At 41.0% G+C, this 19,615-nt stretch overlaps 1 protein-coding gene and 1 long non-coding RNA gene across 2 annotated transcripts in view; both read left to right on the top strand.

Moving 5' to 3' along the window:
- Positions 1–1,333: 1,333 nt before the first annotated feature.
- LOC108797358 overlaps positions 1,334–19,615 on the top strand; it is a 20,687-nt gene continuing 2,405 nt past the window's right edge. Inside the window, exons 1-2 of the long non-coding RNA XR_001941880.1 lie at positions 1,334–1,351; positions 5,096–5,105. This is a non-coding gene — a long non-coding RNA (uncharacterized LOC108797358). The remainder of the gene's footprint in view (positions 1,352–5,095; positions 5,106–19,615) is intronic.
- The window catches only part of CITED2 (Cbp/p300 interacting transactivator with Glu/Asp rich carboxy-terminal domain 2), a 2,156-nt gene continuing 1,768 nt past the window's right edge, over positions 19,228–19,615 (top strand). Inside the window, exon 1 of the mRNA XM_018568943.1 lies at positions 19,228–19,344. The gene's annotated coding sequence lies outside the window, so the exon portion shown is untranslated. The remainder of the gene's footprint in view (positions 19,345–19,615) is intronic.

The raw sequence follows: 19,615 nt of genomic DNA, 5'->3' as shown, positions 1-19,615 counted from the left end.
TGGCTCTTTCAAGACAGATGCAGTTTCCCGTGTGCCAAAAACATGTGCACTGCACAAAGTGACATGGCACAGCTGTGTTTGGTGGGCATGGTGAAAGACGGATATTGCCCTAAAAGATAAGGTTTATTGTGACATACCTTTTCATGCTGTTTATGCTCAAAAAGGTAATTATGAAGGATGAATTAAAGTACATCATGAGCTGAACAAAATAATTGCAGCTCTGTAAAACAGAAACTGACTCACCTAAATGCAATACTAAATAAAATATCATGTCGTGGTCACAAATTATCTGTCACTACATGCTCGTCTTGCAGTCAGTGACAGAATATTTGTGATCATGGCACTGTCTGATTAAGGTCTAAATGGCAAAGTATTGCCACTAAGGGCTACTAGCCCAACATATACATAGGCAAATGCCCTCTTGCCCCTCAGCCCAGTCCTTTCCTGGTATCTTTGAATGGATAAGCTAGCTTTATTGTCAGGAAATGGCAGTCAGAAGATCCAATCATCCTAGGACTGCTTAGTTGAACAGTTGTGGCAAACATGCATGTTTGCTTCAGCCAAGAATGTTTACTCACAGAGCAGAGACTCTTGGCACCAGTCTTATCATGGAGGGAATGTAGCAGCCAGGAAAATACAATCTGTATGGTAGATAAGTCAGTCATAGAGTGCTATAGGTGCTGCGGAATATCCGTAGGCACATGATTGCTTCCTGAAAAACAATCCACTGCATCGGGCAACAATCATCTCATGTGTATGGGTTCCCTCATGTAGACAATTTGAAAGCAAACCATTTTGGTGCATTTTTGTAAATGTCAGTTTTTAATGCTTTGTGCCACGTGTTGTGTGCCATGATGAGCAAGCAGTAAACACACTAACACATTATTCCTGTACTATTACTAGATATTACTTATAGATACAGATATTACTTATGTAGCCAATTGCTTTGCTACTATTAATAGTTTTACTTTTTGTTTAAAATTATACACACATGATAGCAGAAATCTAAAAAGTAGAATTATTTATTTGGGTTACTAATATATTTGCAAGGATGCTATGCCTGATAAAGAGATCTTAGTATTTTCAGAAGTTTGTAATACAAAATATATTCAGTTATTCAAATAAATGTATCACCTATATCAATGGATCTGGGGACCCTATGATATTTCAAGGGTGCCACAGTTACAAGCATGTAACGGGGGAGCCATGCCAAGTGCCATGGGTGCCACAGAAAAGCAAAGTGTAATATACTGTAGATACTGTCCTGTTCCATTGATCCATTTGTGGTGAACTCTGCTGAGGTCGCTGTAACATTACAAGGCTGAATATGTGTTATATATATATATATATTGTGGCAGTGCGTGGCAATGCCACTGTGTTATCTCCATTCCTGTGTCCAGAATTTGAGTGGCCAGCGCATGTTGATGGCACAGGTGTGCACAGCCTTTAAAATAAGAAGGGATGGGTTCAAGTTCAACCTGGGAGACAGGAAGGCTCCACCTGGGAGACAGGAAAGCTCCACCTGGGAGTCAGAGTGGAGTCCAGTGCAGCAGGGTGCTGTGGGTTGGAAAGACCCCCAGTGTGCTGGTTAGCACACAACTATGACTGTCTGGAGGTACAGACAGTGGGATGAGGCAGGAGTAGTGGTGCTGCAAATGCAAAGCCAGGAGGCTGGTTCGTACCACCCTGATGACGGTGTTCTATCAAAGTTTGTGACTACGTTACAAATTGTGACCGGCGACGTGGTCACACATTTCAATGTAATCCGGCCCAGTTTTTTGGTGGTGGAATGTGTGACCGCCAATAGGTCAAGCATTCCAACGCTTTCTCAGCTGTTCCAGGGCAGATCGGCATTGCAAATCGTATGTGCAGGAGAACTGATCTGCCCTGGAACAGCTGTTCGGTCCTGAAATGTCACTTCTATCCGACTCCGTGAGTGCGATCTCACATTCCACCCTACTCACAACGTCGGATAGAAGTGACAGTGTAATATTTCCCATTATAATCCACTTTTCTAATTAAAGGAAACAATAACAGTACAGAGTGTGCAGTTACCCCCCTAAACAACCCCCCCGCTCCTCATTCGGACTCACCTGCCAAGCCTCACAGCCAGCATCCCAGGCAGATGGTGTGCACTGCAGGAGGTGAGTCACAGGACCCTCCCCCTTGCTGAGAAACCCGTCGCCAGTGCGGGGCCCCGGGACCCTGCATTCCATCAGGGGGGGTGCCCAGGACCGGATCTCACTGGACCCCCCCACAACCTCAGGCGGTAGTTCCGCCTCTGGACAGGGAGCCGCAGCAGTGGGATGAAATAGCCACATGCAGCTCCGGAACCGCAGGTTGCTGAGCCCTGCACTAGGCGAACCTTCTATAAATCAGCCCCTTTATGGTGACGCTTATGTTTTTTGATACAAAAATAATTGCTGTATTTGTAGCTGTATTTATTGTAATAAACAATACACTACATATGAAGTATATCATATTTGTAAATTTTTCTCTGTGTTTAGGTGGATTTCCTCCAGGTAAATTAGGTTTAACCAAAAAGTTTGTTTCAGAGACTTTTTATTAATTCCCCCCTCTGTCTTTTTGCCATTTGCTGAGCCCAGCCTGTCGTTTACATACCCCCCTAGGGGGCACGTCATTACATAGGCTGGGTTCACACATCATTACATGAAAACGTGATTCTGTTTAATTTTATATATGTCTACATAGAGCAATTATTTTATTTGGGATTAGAGGATAAAATAAAATAAATAAAGTAGACTTAACCGTAACTGAATGACATATAATTTGCTAAAGCTGGGTGTATCATTCAAAAAATTGCCTTTTTTTTAATCCATTGCATCTTAGCACTGCTGATCTTCTGTAGCCTGTTTGTACCTCCTATGCTTATTTCAGTGATAGCTGTATGTCATTGCTCTTGGCGGGCTTCCTGATGGTGACAATGGCAGAACATGCTTGATGGCATGGCTGCTTATAGTGTTCACCAGAAGTGTATGTGGCATTGTAGCATAGTAGGAAAGCAGCTGGGAGACAGGAACAAGGACCGTCATGGCAGACTCAACAGGTATTATTTTAATGAAAGCTTTAATTAGAAGGGAAAAAATGGGTTTATCCCAGACATATTTAGCTTGTTTTATGTGTTGGTTTTATTAATAGATATCCTTTGTATTTATTATTATTGAATTTTGCATTTTTCACTAAAATGAACATGTTTGTATAAATGTCATAGTCCAGTACATGCAGTAGGCTGCTAGGCTCTTGCAGTATACTACTTCTAGGATATGACATTTCTTGGAGAGTTTGTCAGATATTTATTGCTGTTTGGCTACAAAATGAATGCGTTGTTTTGCATTTGGGTTTGATGAATAGGCTGAGACTATGAAGCGCTTGTTTTTGCATTTCTAGGGGCACCAGAGCTTGCCTAGACTAAACAGTTCAGAAGTGCATCATTCAGTTGTTAATGACTCTGCCCAGGATATCAGTTGAAAAAATCCAATTTTCAAGATAAAGTAACTAGGTCACCTGTGGTGCAATATACAAAATTAAGGATGACTATAGATGGTCATATTGGCCAAATTCAAACATTGCTGGTAATGACCAAGCAAGAATTGAGCTACGCAGGGCTTCATTTTGGATAACAAGTACTTCCAGCATGTCACACAAAGACATTTTCGAAATTGTTTGAACATTGCTATGTCCATGAATGTCCATTCTTCTATTTACTTTGGAAAACAGTTTCAAATCCTCTGTACAACTTTACTTAAGATTAGCCAAGTCACACTGAAAATCACAGCAATGCTATGTATGGCCACAGTAGATTTTCACTGTAACCTTTCAAGTAAACATATGGTTTGCATAGGTACACACATGTGCACAGAAATAATTTGGTGCAATCTTATTGAAAACAAGGCACAATACCAACATGGGCAAATCTGTATATGTACATGTAAAAAAAATATATAACAGTGCATAATATCTATGATAACAGAGCCAGTTTTATTCAGTCTTTTGCAAACTGTATTGCAATTCAATGACAAAAGAATAATCGGTGCACAGCTAAGAGAAAGATTTCTGGTTGAGCACAAACTTTTACCTGCCTGAAAAAAATATTCTTTATTCCAATCAATTAAATGCTTCAAATGTATTTGCATTCAGCTGTATAAAAACAATATGAACCAATGCTTGCTTACAGCGCAAAGGAGTGGTGATATATTTTGGAGGTGCGATGGATTTGCATATATCTCATTGTTCTTACAAATGTTCAATGCTTTTGTTGCCCTTTTTAGGTGGGCTATTCATTGGCTCCATCAATACAAATCCCTGTGAGACATATGCTTGTCCTTTAAAAATCAGCATGCCATCAGGACAGCAGAATTCAGTTAAAAGATAACCGCATCACAAGCAGGGTACAAGTTTTCTTTCTCCATAGAAAAAGAATAAACACTTAGGAGCGACCATATTGCAGTATTAAAAACAGATACTACACATTTATAAAGCACAGCAGTGTGCTTTTCAAATGTCCAATCTGCACACAACCAAATACTGCGTTAAAAATGGGAAAATGGAAGTGTGGTTATATGAACTGTCAAAGTTTATTTTCCAATCATGAAGCTCTCTCTGCTCCATTAATCAAAGAGAGCTCCATGGGGCTTGGCCTGCTACACACCCTGGCCCAATTATTTTGAATGGAATGGGCCATGGTGTGCATAGCAAAGCGTGGCATAATGAAGGGCAAATAGAAATATCTGCTCTCCCTTATAAATGAGCCCCTATTGTCTGCTAAGGTATTTTCCAATGTGCTGGATATTTATTTGTGCTATAGCTTGCACAACATAGAGTTGTCAAAAACACATCTCTATCAGTCTTTATAATTACAAATAGCGTCTGAATTTGGCACATGGATTAGTTTATTTGGTTGTGTATAGTATGTATAGTATGTCCAGTCTTTCAGTGATCCCAGTCAGAAGAACCCAAGCTCACCATGTCAATACCTCCTTTGAATACACTACAAGCTGATGAGTGCAAAATGTAGAATAGGAGGTATTCAACTGCATCAAGCTTGTATGTATACTAGCAACCTTTAGGAACTGAGTTTTTTCTTTGTTTTGTAGTAACTGCTCTAAACAAATGAAAGGTGAGATCTACCTGATTACAATGGGCTGCTACATTTTGCACATTCTAAAAACTCCCTGCACTGTCCTTTTAATAGGTCTGATTGTGTGTGACGAGTTTGCCATATCTCAATAGTTTTCAGTGCTGTGAAGTTATTCATATGTAGAAAAGGGTCAACAGCAGGAAGCCTGGGAGTCTTAACATTGACAAAACATAATACCTTTACTTGTATAGTGTGTCCTTAATCCTCTCAATCCAGTTACCAAACACTAACCCAACATTGTTGTCTTAAGATGCAAGAAAATAATTAAAGGTTATGTCAGACCCTTTATAGTATTTGGAAAGCAGTGTTTTTTTTTTGTCTTTAACTTTACTATCCTCTTTTCCCTTATGACTCCATATATTTGTGTATCTATAATTTAATGTAAGTGTAAACAGCCCTAACCAAGTGAAATGTTTTCATGATTTTCTAAATTAAAAAATAAATAAGTAAATTACAAACCCTCTGCAGTAATAAACATGATACTATTCTACACATTTTAGGATACAGTTACTGTACATAATGGAAAAATGTTTTGCTTTTTTTTAACATAAAAACAAGAAAACAAAATGTAAAGAGAAAGTTCATTCAACTTGTCATTCAACACTTACAGGTATATTTGACATTCACCAAACATTCATTGCAGCTAAATCTGTTTTCCATTGCAGAGATTATTTCACCTGCAATTAATGTTTTGTAAATGTTTAACTGCTTTAAATATATACCTATGCTGACAGAAATCATACTCGCGTAACATTTCTTGCAGTCTTTCTATTCTTTCTTTAGAAATTCTCACCCACTCTTTCTAGCAGAATACTTTTTCTTCAGAAATGTCTTAGGTCATCTTGCATGTACTACATGTTTGACATCTCCCTATAGATGTTCTGTAATTTAATTCAGCAAATAACTGGTAACTGTGTGAAAATATTGTATGCAACATGTTCCCTGCAGAGATTGTGTTAATGTCTCATTTAGAAAATGGCCAAAACATGTAATGTGACCACCCTGATATAGTAAGTAAGAGTTAAGTGATAACAGAGGTAACAATTTCCTTCTCAGCCTTAAATAATGAACTTTGGAGTGGTCATTCCTGTTAAGTAACCAGTAGTTAATTTAACCTACATATTATTTATGCAGTTAACCCCATGAAAAATGTATTTGAATTTTCTTAGCCACAGGATTGCTTTGTCTGAAAAAGCATGTTCTATTAGCAATGACAGCTCCCTGTATAATAATATGTCTGAGATGTAGTGAACTATTTATGAATTAAAATGTACACTCAACAGTCCGAAACATGCTTTAAATATAATTTGTAAGGATATATAAGTGTTATACCTTTTACAGATGATTTGGGTTTGCAGTGTTACCATATGCAGATTAATTCTGCCACACGTAAGTTAGCTATGCATGTGTAGATTTTCTCTCTTCAGCCTGTCACTGGATTCCCACATCCACACAGTGTCAATGGAATTATCTCCAGCCGGCTATTGTATTCACACAGCCGTGGAACCTTGAAAGGATGCAGTCACTGTTTGGCCAAGAGTGTTCCACCCAGCTTGGTCAATTTTAAATCAATTGTTGTTGAACATGGTGGTGTCAGCAGGGCCACCCTTGGCATTAATTTTGGCCGATTCAGCAATAATGGGATGGAATTTGAACCGTCTATGGAGAGCGTTAGGAAATGTAGTTTTTCTGTAAACTATCTATACCATCAAAAGAAGCTTTGTGTGCAAAAAGGGCACCCATGGATGGTCCAGTCTCTGACAGCAATGCAACTACTGCTAGGCAAATTGGTTCACCTGAACGGGGAATTGTCCCGAACTGAACCATTATGGGGTGAATGTATGTTTACTGCTGACTGTTCTTTTGTGTACCAATATGTCCTATGAACTGGTAAAATGTTCCCATGAATCACAGCCAATGCCCCCTGCAGGGGGGACTGCAGCTCACTTAAAAGCTGGCATATGCTGCCAATAATCTCCAAAACAGATTGCAGGGATGGAGTCACCAGCAAAGCAAATATGAAGAAAAGTGAGACAAAAGTCTTGCCGCTTTTGAAGAGGGGATACAGAAAGTGCAGACTTCCTTCAGATCAGAGTTGGAATAACAATTAAGCATAATAAGCATGTTCTCATGGCACCAAAGATTTTTTCCCCTAGCTATCATGTCCTTAAAGAATAAGTGCACTGTAAAAGACAATGGGGGAATTTATCAAAATTGGAGCAGACACAATCTGGAGCAGCTGTGCATAGCAACCAATCAGCTTCTCACTTCAGTTTGTTCAGTTAATATTTGAAAATGAAAAATAGAAGCTGATTGGTTGCTGTGCACAGCTGTTCCAGATTTTGTCTGCTCCAGTTTTGGAAAAATTCCCCCCAATGTACTTATGCTTTTGTCCCTTTGCCCACAGCTAAAGGATCTCATCCTCCCCTTCACAGAATTATATTAACCAAGATCCCTCTGCGACGGCCTCCATTGTTTATTTACATCCCGCACCACAAGTCCTCCCTCTCTTGGCTACACGTTACAGCCTGATAGATTTCTATGGGGCTTTTCTACCGGCATCTCCCAGCTGGGAAGAGCCCCCATAGACTTTTTTATAGCGATTTCCCTCATTATTTCTAAATAAAAGGACTTAGTCTTACCTGATTTTAATCCATGCCCAATCTGTTAATCATATAACATTAAAATGGTTTTATTTAATATAGTTGTGTGGTCTCGCATGGGGCTGACCTGGAGGAAAGCTAAAGAAGGTTTATATATTTTCAAACTTGTTTTTCACTTTCAGCACTTATTGAGTGCTAATATTTGTTCTGTTTATTTATTTATTTATTACAGGTATTTATACAGCGCCAACAATTTACACAGCGCTTTTACATAGTGTACATTCACATCAGTCCCTGCCCTCATGGAGCTTGCAATCTAATGTCCCTATATGCCATGCATACATACAGGGCCGATTTAGACAGGAGCCAATTTACCTTCCAGCATGTATTTGGAGCAATGGAGGACCGAGTAGGGCTGTGCTTAGGGCATCACTTGCCCTTAATCTGACTCAGGTGTCAAAGGCACATGCTTGTTGTGTGTACCGTATTTTTCCATCTGTAAGATGCCCCATGTATAGGACGCCCCCCACTTTTCTTACCCAAAATTCAGAAATCAATATTTTCCATGCTCTTTTGCATAACTGATTACATCCAGTTTAAATTTTGCAGAGTAAGACAGCCGCTTACTGGTACCGGTATTTACATTTTTATGGGCTCCCTGTTGCATCTGGGCACTAGCTACACGCTCTCCGCCGCATCAGCTGACGTCAGGTACATAAGGCTCATGATTGGAGGAAACCTGTTAGCTTATCTCTGCAATCGGAAGTTTCACTCGTGAGGCTAGTTTGCAGAGGTATCGGCAGTTTCGCAACCGCGGTTCTCCTCACGGCCCCCCGTGTATAAGACGCCCCTCCATTTTTAGGTAAATATTTTTAAGAAAAAGTATATGTATAAAATGTATATGTATGTTGCAACTTGATAAGCAAAAATCTGCAAGAGTGTGTTAAGGTAAATGAATGAAACATTGCTGGGTATTGAGGCCATTGCAATCGTACATTTGTTTCACATTCTCAGTAAGTGAATTTATGTACATCCCCCTAATCGAGTTTTCCTAATGATGGATGGATCCTGATATGACCCTATAGTCATCAACAGACACTTTAACAAAAATAATTAGTAGTATTCTAACATTCAAGGACTCCAGATCAAGTCTTATAAACTATATTTGGAGACTGGGATTAGCATGAAGTTTATTTTATTAGGAACCACATGTTTTCTGGAGATCCAAACACAACTATGAATTGCAAACTGAAGTCACAAAAATTTATCAAAATCAAAATTCTATATAAAAGCATATATTTCTTTAGAATTATTTTACCTATGGTTTTCAGGTGAGCAATTTCACCACAAATCCTGATAATCAGTAAGTGTCAAATTTCACAAAAACAAATTGTTTATTCATTATTAATAGCGCTATTTACTACGTTTTTGAATGTTGATAACACAAACAGGTTTTCTCACCATTGTTAAAACTGTGATTAGCAAATATTTCAAAATTAAATGTAACACCTGACTGAATGTTTCTAAATTCAAAAATGAACATGTTTCTGAATGTTTCTTAATTCAACAATATTTGTTATAAACAACCATAGACAGTTATTAAAATGTGAACATTTTAAAGGAGAACTATGGGGCAATGTTTTTTTTCCATAGTTCTCTTTTGAGTCACGGGAGGACATATACTGTATCCTCCTATAAACCAAAAGTTAGCATATAGCAGGCTATTGCTGAGATTGCCGCTGGCGGGACTGATCCCAACAATACTGCTGAGATCCACGCAGCTGCCTGATTGACAGCTGGCTCTGCCTCTCCAGAGCAGAGCCCGCTGTGCCTGCCCCCTCCACCATACATCCCTCCAATCAGCATTGGAGGATCAGAGAGGGGGGGGGGGATCTGTGACAGTCACCACTCTCTGCAGGGAGATGATCGGGAAGTGAGCGGATCGTAGGTATGTTTTTGCTTACTTCCCAATCAATAGATCCAGCGTGTGACAGTTTCAATGTCACACGTCAGCTCTAACTATGGGGATGAGTGTAATTCACTCACCCCATAGTTATCCTTTAAATATGCAACCAGAATTGTGATGTTTTGTTACATATTTTGTTCATGGTAACCTAACAGCATATATATTTGGTTGGGGGTTCTTTTGACCCACTATTTTCATTGCTCTGTCGTGCATGGCACCAGAGGGAAATATTTGCTTTTGAGGATTTTTGTTAAAGACAGAGTGCAGGGAGTAGATGTATATTTAATACAATTATTTGCTAGCGATGAAAAGTGCGTAAACATTATAGAGTATACAGTATTTTCCATCTAGCGCAACAGCTGAGCTACACATGACCTTTGCTAACATCAAATTCCTTTACTTTGTTTGCTAATTGGTCCCAACTGAAAGGGCATTTGAATTGTAAATGCTTAACCAGTCAAGTGGTCTCTGTAACAAAGACATTATCCGTCCTGATTCAAAATTCTGTAAACATGACTGGACAAGGGCAGAGAAGCCCAGGCTGGGATGTAACATAATATTGGATGGATCCTATAAAAGTTTAGATGTAGTGAAAGTAGGCTCTACAGTTCATATCATATTTATTTTTAATACTAGCTCACAGTCTTAAATTTGTTCTTCACTTGATACTCAGAGTAAAGTCCCATTTTAGTGCCCTCAAGAAGGTAACCTTCACAACCTGCCTTGGATGTAACTGCAGGAATCTCCTGTTGTTATATGATTTTTAAGTTTTAAGTAGTGTGGAGAGAAAAAACTATTTCAGGATTTCACATTTTCATACAGAAAACGATATAAGGAAAAATAAACTGTGGAAAAAGCGTTTTAAGTATTTTATAGAATTGCAGATACATGGATGTAAATTACAGGTTGCAGTACTCTGTCAATCACATTCCCAGAATGCTCTAGTTTCAGGATGTGAGAGGTAACTGTATGGGGGCATTTCCTTCAAAGTTCACAAAATAAGTTAAAAATTATCTTATTTTACACCCACTATTAATTACAATATTTGCATTTATTGGTTAGGGAGAGGAATACAGAACCAGGTAAGGCTCATATGGCACCTTGTTCAATAAAGTGTTTTTATTTTTTGTGCTACTTAGGTAGCAGTAAGTGCAGTAATCCTCATAAACTAATCATAACTCACTATGCTGATGTTATACCAGTACAAGATAGATTGTGATTGGTTGCTGAAGGCTATGCACTTCAAAATTGGTACTATAGTACAGGAACTCTCTAGTGAGGAAGAGGAATCCATAGAATTTAATTTCTACATTGTATAGAATTGCTTACAATCTAGAAAAGTATTTCTTCTGTCAAAAATAATTAGATAGTTGTATATGTCCGTTGAATAGTGATTTAACAGGATCAGACTTAAAAGATGAACCACTGAGGAAATCATCCAAATGTGTCCAGAGGGTTTGGCTAATTTCCTAATGTTCTCAGTTTCAATTGTTTTGTGACAGTGCTATCAAGTGCCAAAGATTAAAGTGCCAAAGTGCAAAGAGTTTGGAGACTGTATTGATGAGCTTAAAGAGTGCTTGCTAGATTCTTGCTAGATATGAATCCTGACCTGCTTCTGTGTTGTTTCTTTGATATGTGGTTACAAAATGGCAAGCAAAGGGTTATTTTTTTATTGATACAATGCAAGCAGGGGTGCAAGCATACATCGTTCCATTTAACTTGTAGTTCATACACCTGAATAAATCATGGGTGTACTTGGTGTCACTTAATCCAGTTTTATGCACTGCATGATGAAAGCAGGTACATTCTGGTACAGATTTTAATTGATCCCAGTCACCATTCTGTATGCACCTAAAACTAATAGACGGGAGGTAGAGAATATGCAAAATCTGCCTGTTGTCACTGAATGCCAGACCATCAGATCTTTTGCAACAGTTTTTCTTCAACTCAGGGATGATTGACCCCAGTACACACTTGATGTGGAGATTACTCCTATTATTATGCAGAAAAGGGACAAATCTGAATTGGGATGCTCGCATGGGTTACATTTAGTAAATCTAAACTGAAACAATGGCATCATGGAACTCCTTTTTACAGTATCTTAAAAGGGTGACAATTAAGGTATAATTTAAGACTGTGGCTTCTAGTTTTGCAACTTACTCTTTTATATATTATATATAATGGTTTTCAAACACTACACTGATGTTGCTCAAGCAAGCCCAAAATAGCTGTATGCAGTTTAGAATAAATGGCTCTATAAAATGAGTCTATATTTGCACTATAGACTAGGGGTTCCTGATGCACATCTGGTTGACGGGGCATAAAGAAATGATTTTCATGCATTCACCCATTGTCCTAAAATTAGTATTAATCCTCTAATTTTTGAGATATGTGATAGAATGAGACATGTGAACATCTTTTGTTCGAAGAAATCTTTACTGTTCTACAGGAAATCTGTAAAATATTTTACCTGCCCATTGTACGCCTATGGAGGTGACTCTGTCACTACTCCATAGAATAGAGCCACCCTAAAACAGGAAGTGTGTTAATGGTTGGATCGCCATGTAAAAATTAAGCTAAAAAATAAAAAAAAAACGAATACAGCCACCACATTTCAGGAGTCTTAAGCTGCAATATATTACATTATTAGGAGATCAGCAGCCTCTTTTTATCTACATGTATGCATTTCAGCAATGTTTGCATGACATTGCCCTGAGCGGGGGTCTCTTAGGGTGACAATAGTGGATCAAGACTGCATAATGTGCGTTAAAGCAGCCGCTTGTCTCCATCAGGAGCCTGTGTAGCAAGGTGATAACACAAGAGAACAATTGGGAGACAGGGACTAAGCACTGTCATAATGTGATAATAACTTGAAGTGCCAAAACAAGGACCTTAATTTCAGGATCACGGGTTAATATTTTAATAAAAGCTGCAGATTTAAAAATATTAAAAACAACGTTTGGAAATTACATTAACATGTTAAAGCTTAGGACATTTTAGAGATCGGGGTTGAAGGCTAAGCTTACCTTTCTGACCATGTTTCATGTTACACCCTTATTTAGGGTGTAATGTGAAACGTAATCAGATCACAGACCCACACACACACACACACACACACACACCTGAATCATGAGATTCTTCTCCCAGCAGGCTTGTTTACAAGTATGAATTTGGAGTAGCTGAGCCACATCCTCCATTCACAGTTCCTTTGACAGGATCTTTAAATGAAGAAACTTCAAGTCCCATCAGCAACTGTGTCACAGGGACTTGTAGTTCTCAATTAAATACATGTGACATTGTGTCACAGGACTTTGTCCATTCCTTCTTCTTCCTGTCCATGTTACTGAGTGTCCGAACCTCAGTACCAGTGATGTATCCAGGGCATGGCACATATGGCACATGCTTCGGGTGCCACTTGAAGGTGGGGGGCAACGCTTCATGGGTCAGTGAACGTTCGCCGACCCACAGAGACAGCTGGTGTTTTTTCTCTCCCCACCACTCTCCCTAAAGGTGCCCATACACCTACCGTTCCGAAATTGTCCATGAATGGTCTTTCGAACAATAATGGATCAGTTGATGGGAACCCAATAATTTTTTTTATACTGTACTCCTGGCCGAATTTTTTCGAATGGTATGAAAATTGATGGATTAATGGAGTTCTCGTACGCAAAAAAATTGCAACATGAACTCTACACATGCACAAACAAAAATGCGTTCTGTTGATCTACGATATTCGGTGAGTTAGTATTGCTAACAAATGATTATCGAAATTACATTGGTCTGTGCTTGATGGGCTATTTGAGATGGAATAGAAAGGGGGCTCTTGGCAGCAACAAAAATCCCCAACCGACAATCGCAGAGTGTAAGGCCAGCTTAACACATCTCCCCACCTGGCTCATAGAAACCTGGGACTTTCTGCCCGGCATCACACCCAGCTCCTGGCAACCAGTGACATCACTGGTTGCCAGGAGCTCTACAACAAAAAGCCAGGGGCACAATTTGTTCTAGATATGCCTCTGCTCTAGGGTTGCTACATTTCCTTCAAGTGAAACCCAAACACTCTAGTGCCGCGCGTGGCAATTTTGTTAAAAAAAGAATATAGAGGAGAGAGTGAGGAGAAGCAGCCAGGGGAGGGAGTAAGGAGACCAGCCATAGAGGACTACAAATCCCAGCAATACAGTATACAGCAATACAAAATAATATGAAGCTACATACTCTGTGCTGTTTTGGGTTGGCGCCCTGATGTCTCCAGGTAGCCTGGTGGGCTGTGTGGGCCCTCAAATGGGCTGTGTGGGCACTCAGAGGGGCTGTGCCAGCTCTCAGATGGGCTGTGCGGCTCTTAGATGGGCTGTGCGGCTCTTAGATGGGCTGTGCAACTCTCAGGTGGGCTGTGTGACACCCAAGTGGGCTGTGGGACTCCCAGGTGGGCTGTGCAACACTCCGGTGGGTTGTGCGACACACTGGTTGGCTGTATGACCCTCAGGTGGGCAGTGCGACTCTCAGGGCTGTCTGGGCTATGGTGTCTCACTAGGGGTTCGCAGGCTGGCAGCATGGTGTCAGGGAGCCGGAGGCGGAAAAGGTGCAGCAATCACATATGCTGCTACCAAGGTCCTCGGCAAGCACGATCTCTGGCAACCGCATAGGCCTGAAACCCGGATCTTCCTCTGAGCTGTGGGTACCTGTAAATAGGCACAGGCTGCACGCAGCTCAGAGGAAGATTCGGTTTCAGGCCAATGCGGCTGCCCCAGATTGCACTTGCTGAGGACCTCAGCAGCTGCATTTGTCAGAAAATGTTAAGTGCTGATGTCGGCACTGAGTGTCTTTTGTCCGGGTGCCCACTGACTGGACACACGTACACAAGACTCCAAAACCGGACTGTCTTGGTGAAAACCGGAGGGGTGGCAACCCTACTCTGCTCAGAACAGACATGGACAGGGTCTAAAAATTGCAGGGGCCAGAGCATTGCACCTGCCATGCGCTGATCACGGTTGCAAAGCTTTACTGGCTCCAATGCAAAAAAAATAACAAATGCACATTTTTTATTTTATGAAGACATGTGCATTTATTTATTTATTTATTTTTCAAAAGGTGGAATTTGCTTTTAAAACATATAATTGTTATGAAAGTTTTCCTGCTTTGTGGACGGTTTATTAAAATCATAAAAGCTTGGTGGCAGAATAGGGGTTAAAGCCACAAGACTGCATATGCCCCTGTTAGCCAACTTGATGGCGGAACATAAATCAGCGTCCATATGTCAGGTAATACTTGTGTCTATGGAGGATGGGCAGCTTCACAACCCCCACCTCCCGGATGAAGGGCAGTAAATGTGTATGTAAGAGGTGGATCCTGGTGACTTGTGACTCTGATTTTGTTTACAGAGCACAGACGCCTCATGCCAGCAATACTGCAGAGAAGCCAAGCTGAAACATAGCAAGCTGCAAACACTGCAGAGCCACATGCTGTATATAAACGTGTGTGTGTGTGTGTATACTTTGCTGTGTTTGTTTAAAGAGAGTCTGTGTTGATGTTAAACCATCTTTAGTCAGAAACCAGAAAACATTTCCCCTTTGCAGCGCTGACACTTCAAACAAGACACAGTCACACACTAACACTGTAACAATAATAGCACATTTCTCCCCTACAAGAAAGATACACTACTGTCAAGGTTGCAGACATAGCCATGTCAGACATGCGCTAGTACAGTCAAACTTGTGTGCGGCTGCAGTTAAATATTAACAATTCTTAGAATGCATTTTTTGTAAGCTCTGGTTTTCTGTAACCTTTACTTTATTTAAAACACAGTATTGGAGGCGAGTAAACAGAGCAGCACAAATGACCCCTTCGCTAGCATAAGGACATAGCTGTGAGCTGCAGAAAACCTTCTCATATCTGTATGTCAACATAAAGGGAAACATTGACATCAGCATTGCTTAAAGTGCATGTAAACCCAACCGTTAAAATCTCATATAAGCTTTAACATGTTAATGGCATTTCTAAAGCTATTGTCAATGTTTTTATATTTCCAGCAAAATAATACCTGGCGATGCTGCCCGGAAAGATCCTTGTTCAGGCACTTTCCCTTGTGTGGTGACAAAGTTACATCCCTGTCTCCCAAATGGCCTCCTGCGTTCTGTTATGCTATCACATGTACCTGATAAAGGCTAAAAGCTGCCATGATGACGCTCTTTGCATGAACATATTAGGCCTGAGTCACCACCAGGAAGCCCGCACTGAGCAATGATCTGCAGCCGTTGCTGGTACACGTTTATTTAGACAGGAAGTAACTGCAAAGAACCTCCAGGAGATCAGCAGCACAGAGACGCAACAAAGATGAAAACAATATCATCTGTAGGAAGAAAGCATGGCAATTCTTTTTGATACAAAATTTTTTTAAAAATCAAATGACATTCAGTTAGCATTAACAGGGTACTTTAAGGCCCCTTTCACATGGGCTGATCCGTGCACAGATCCTCTCCTGATCACAGCAGTACGGAGCAGATGTCACTACTGTGACATTTGTGTCCGTACAGTTTTTTCACCCATCTTGGAATGAAGGAAAAAAACTGCAATTACTGGACCCCCTGTCTGTCTATGGGTAATTGTATGTAAATGGACATGTGTCTGTATACATCAGATTACCCCCAATCCAGCACGTCAGATCAGCCGAAACAGATCTCTGATCCCTTCCTATTTTCGGACCTGGCCAGCGGCAGGGGTAACAGTGCGATAATCGTCAGGTGTATGGGCACCTTTACATTGGCCATCCAAACTGAGAGACAGACATGATCGGACAACCCGTGTGAAAGGGGCCTAAGGCTGTGCACAGAACCCCTCCTGATCTGAACTGTCACTGTTGTTACATGCGTTTCTGTTCAGTTTTTTTCACCATCTTGCGATAGAGGAAAAAACTAACATTACCGGACCCATTTTAGAGTATGGACAGCTGGATCTAAATAGACTGATGTTAATATCTGGTTATCTTTGATCCATTCGTTTTTCTGGACCCGGCCAGAGCCAGGAGTAACTGGATGTAAACAGACAGCCGTTCCTTTAGATGCGGCTGTCCATACACTAGCATCGGGCTTCCAATGAGATCTGACTGAAGAACTGACAGGTGGACCTGATCCTAAACCCCATGTGAAAGGGACCTAAAGGGTTAGTTCACCTTTTTTTAAACATAGTCTATGTAGGGAAGAGGCCCCATTAGGTAACAGTAACCTAGGCAGCTTTTAACCCCCACTGAAACCCACGCAAAATATTCTGCATATTTCCGTGCTGTCATATTGTTCAGAGCCACTCGCATGCACACTGGGCTCTCTACTGCTTAGCCGCTTATTGGTACCTACTGGTGATGTACTACATAGGCTATCTCTTTTTAAAAAAAAGCTGAAATAACCCTTTAAAGAATGCATTTCTGTAAGCTCTTGGTTGCTCTAACCTTTACCTGCTTTAAAGCTGAACTTCAGGCAAACATCTAAACACACAGATGAAATACACATATAGGAGCTCTTTCACCTGCCAAAGCATTTGTATTTCTGCCCATCTATACACAGCGCTGTCACACAGCACAGCCCTGTCACACAGCACAGCCCTGTCACACAGCACAGCCCTGTCAAGCAGTAGACCTGATCTTTCTCTGCTGCAGTTAACAAACCCTTACAGGTCTTGTCCCTCCCCCAGTCTGAATGGACAGTTAAATGAGAAGCAGCAGATTAATGAGCTCATCTCTATGTCACGCCACTCTCTCCTGTTGGCATACTCCTTGACCTGCTGCACTACTTTCCTCCTCCCCTCCGCTGAGCTCTGCTGTATATGGATTGCAAGAGGCTGATACCAAGTCAAATGACGGTTATATTTAAAGAAGATATGAGCTTTAAAGGGGGAAAGTGGGCCCTTGGAGATTTTAGACATAGTGGTAGTATACATATACATGTGCTAGTATACACAGCATATTAGCTCACTATTATCAAAAATCAATTGCCTCCAGCCAGTGGCGTCACAAGGGGGGTGTGGCCCGCACCCGGGTGCCACTATTGGAGGGGTGGCACCAAAATGACTGACAGTCATTTTGGTGTCACCCCCTATGAAAAGTCGGGAACTCGGTCATGGACCGAGAGCCCGACAGTGTTAGGAGAGAGGAGGGGACCCGGCGGCATCCCTCCCCCCCCCGGGGGAATGTCCCCTCCTCTCTCTGCCGCTGTCCATCGCCAAGATGACCACCGGCAGGCGTCAATAAGATGACAGCGCATGCGCCATGACATTATCGTGCACACGCGCGGCAACGTCACACACATGCGCGATGACGTCAAGGCGGAATGTCACCCAGCCTCGGGACGCCCCAGCCTCCAGGGCTGTCATGTCCATGCTCTCCTCCAACGCCCTAGCTTCCATCATCATCCAGGTCTTCTTCCACGTTCGTATTCTTTGGCCAGTTGATTAGCCGGATCCCGCATGTGCACAAGAGTTACTTCACCTGGGCAAGAATCTTACCGAACCTGTGCACCGAGCTGCGCATGTGCGACGCAAAAACAAAACATACAGGAAGAAGCTTCTATGGCGAAAGAGACTTACACAGTCTCTTCTAGCATAGCAAACCTGCCTGTCAGCATTTTTTTTTTTAAGACTTCACTTCCACTAAAACACAGTATTGGAGGCGAGTAAACAGAACAGCAACAAATGACCCCTCCACTAGCATAAGGACATAGCTGTGAGCTGCAGAACACCTTCTCATCTCTGTATGTCAACATAAAGGGAAACACTGATATCAGCATCACTGACCTGTGAGAGACTAGTTAGTCTCAGTTGTATAAAGGTGTTTTTATTATAATATATATCTATGGATAGATAGATAGATAGATAGATAGATAGATAGATAGATAGATAGATAGATAGATAGATAGATAGATATTCTTAATATATAAACGATCTTTGCTTTTCACCTAACAAGCTTAATTTAAAAAAAAATCTGTGTTTGTGTGTGTGTTTTTTATTATCTGATATATCCACCTATTAACAAGCTTTATTATTATCAACAATAATAATTTGATATATATATATTAAGTCTATTATGTGATCTATCCCCTTCTCTGCATCTATCCAGCCATTAACAAGCTTTCTAAAGTTTACCACTTGGCTAAATGTTTATCATTTAGAGTGATTCTGCCTCTGAGAAAAATAAATAAACCGTTTGTCTTTTTATCCTCCATTGCCTAATAGCACTATCAATTTGTAGTGTATGCTGTTTTTTTCCCCTACAAAGGAGCAATTTAAAGCAAATAAAGACACCTAGTGGCAGCTCTGCAGCTTAGCCTGTGTGAGGATACTGCAAGTGATCAAACACACGTGTCATAAGGAGAGAAGAGGGAGAAGAGGCAGCATCAGGATTGCTGGATCTCTCCTTCAGCAATCCTATATTAACAAGCTGGGAAGAAGAAACACAGTTCATTGTTGGCAAGTACCGATGCCTCTCGCTGAAGAGTGACTGAAGACAGGGCTGTGCAGCCAGATCAGTTTCCAGGGGTCATCCAGAAGAAGGGGAGCCCCCCACCCAACCTTCTATATGCTGGCTTCTACGCCTTGATCGTCTTCAATCAGCGTTTTTGGAGCGTTTACAAGGGGTGAGCGTGCACTTCTTTCAGGATACAGAGCCGAGCTGGCCTCATTGTCTCTTTCTCTTGTGTGTGTGTGTTATTTTCCTCTTCTATGGAGTCTGCGATGGAAGACAGATGGCAGTGGTTGCTGTGACGATCTGTACATCGATAAATAATTCAGTCTATTCTAAAAGTTGGTTAAATAGTCATGTTACCTTTTCTCTGCCTGCAGTCAACTGGGAAGCTGGAATCTATCGCTGGCTTGTTGCTCTTTCTGTTGTCAGATCAGTGAAACATA

Source organism: Nanorana parkeri, unplaced genomic scaffold (genome assembly GCF_000935625.1).
Source record: "Nanorana parkeri isolate BGI_ZX_2015 unplaced genomic scaffold, ASM93562v1 scaffold1263, whole genome shotgun sequence".
NCBI lineage: Eukaryota > Metazoa > Chordata > Amphibia > Anura > Dicroglossidae > Nanorana > Nanorana parkeri.
The sequence above is the reverse complement of the archived record's forward strand: the minus strand, read 5'-3'. Positions and strand labels throughout refer to the sequence as shown.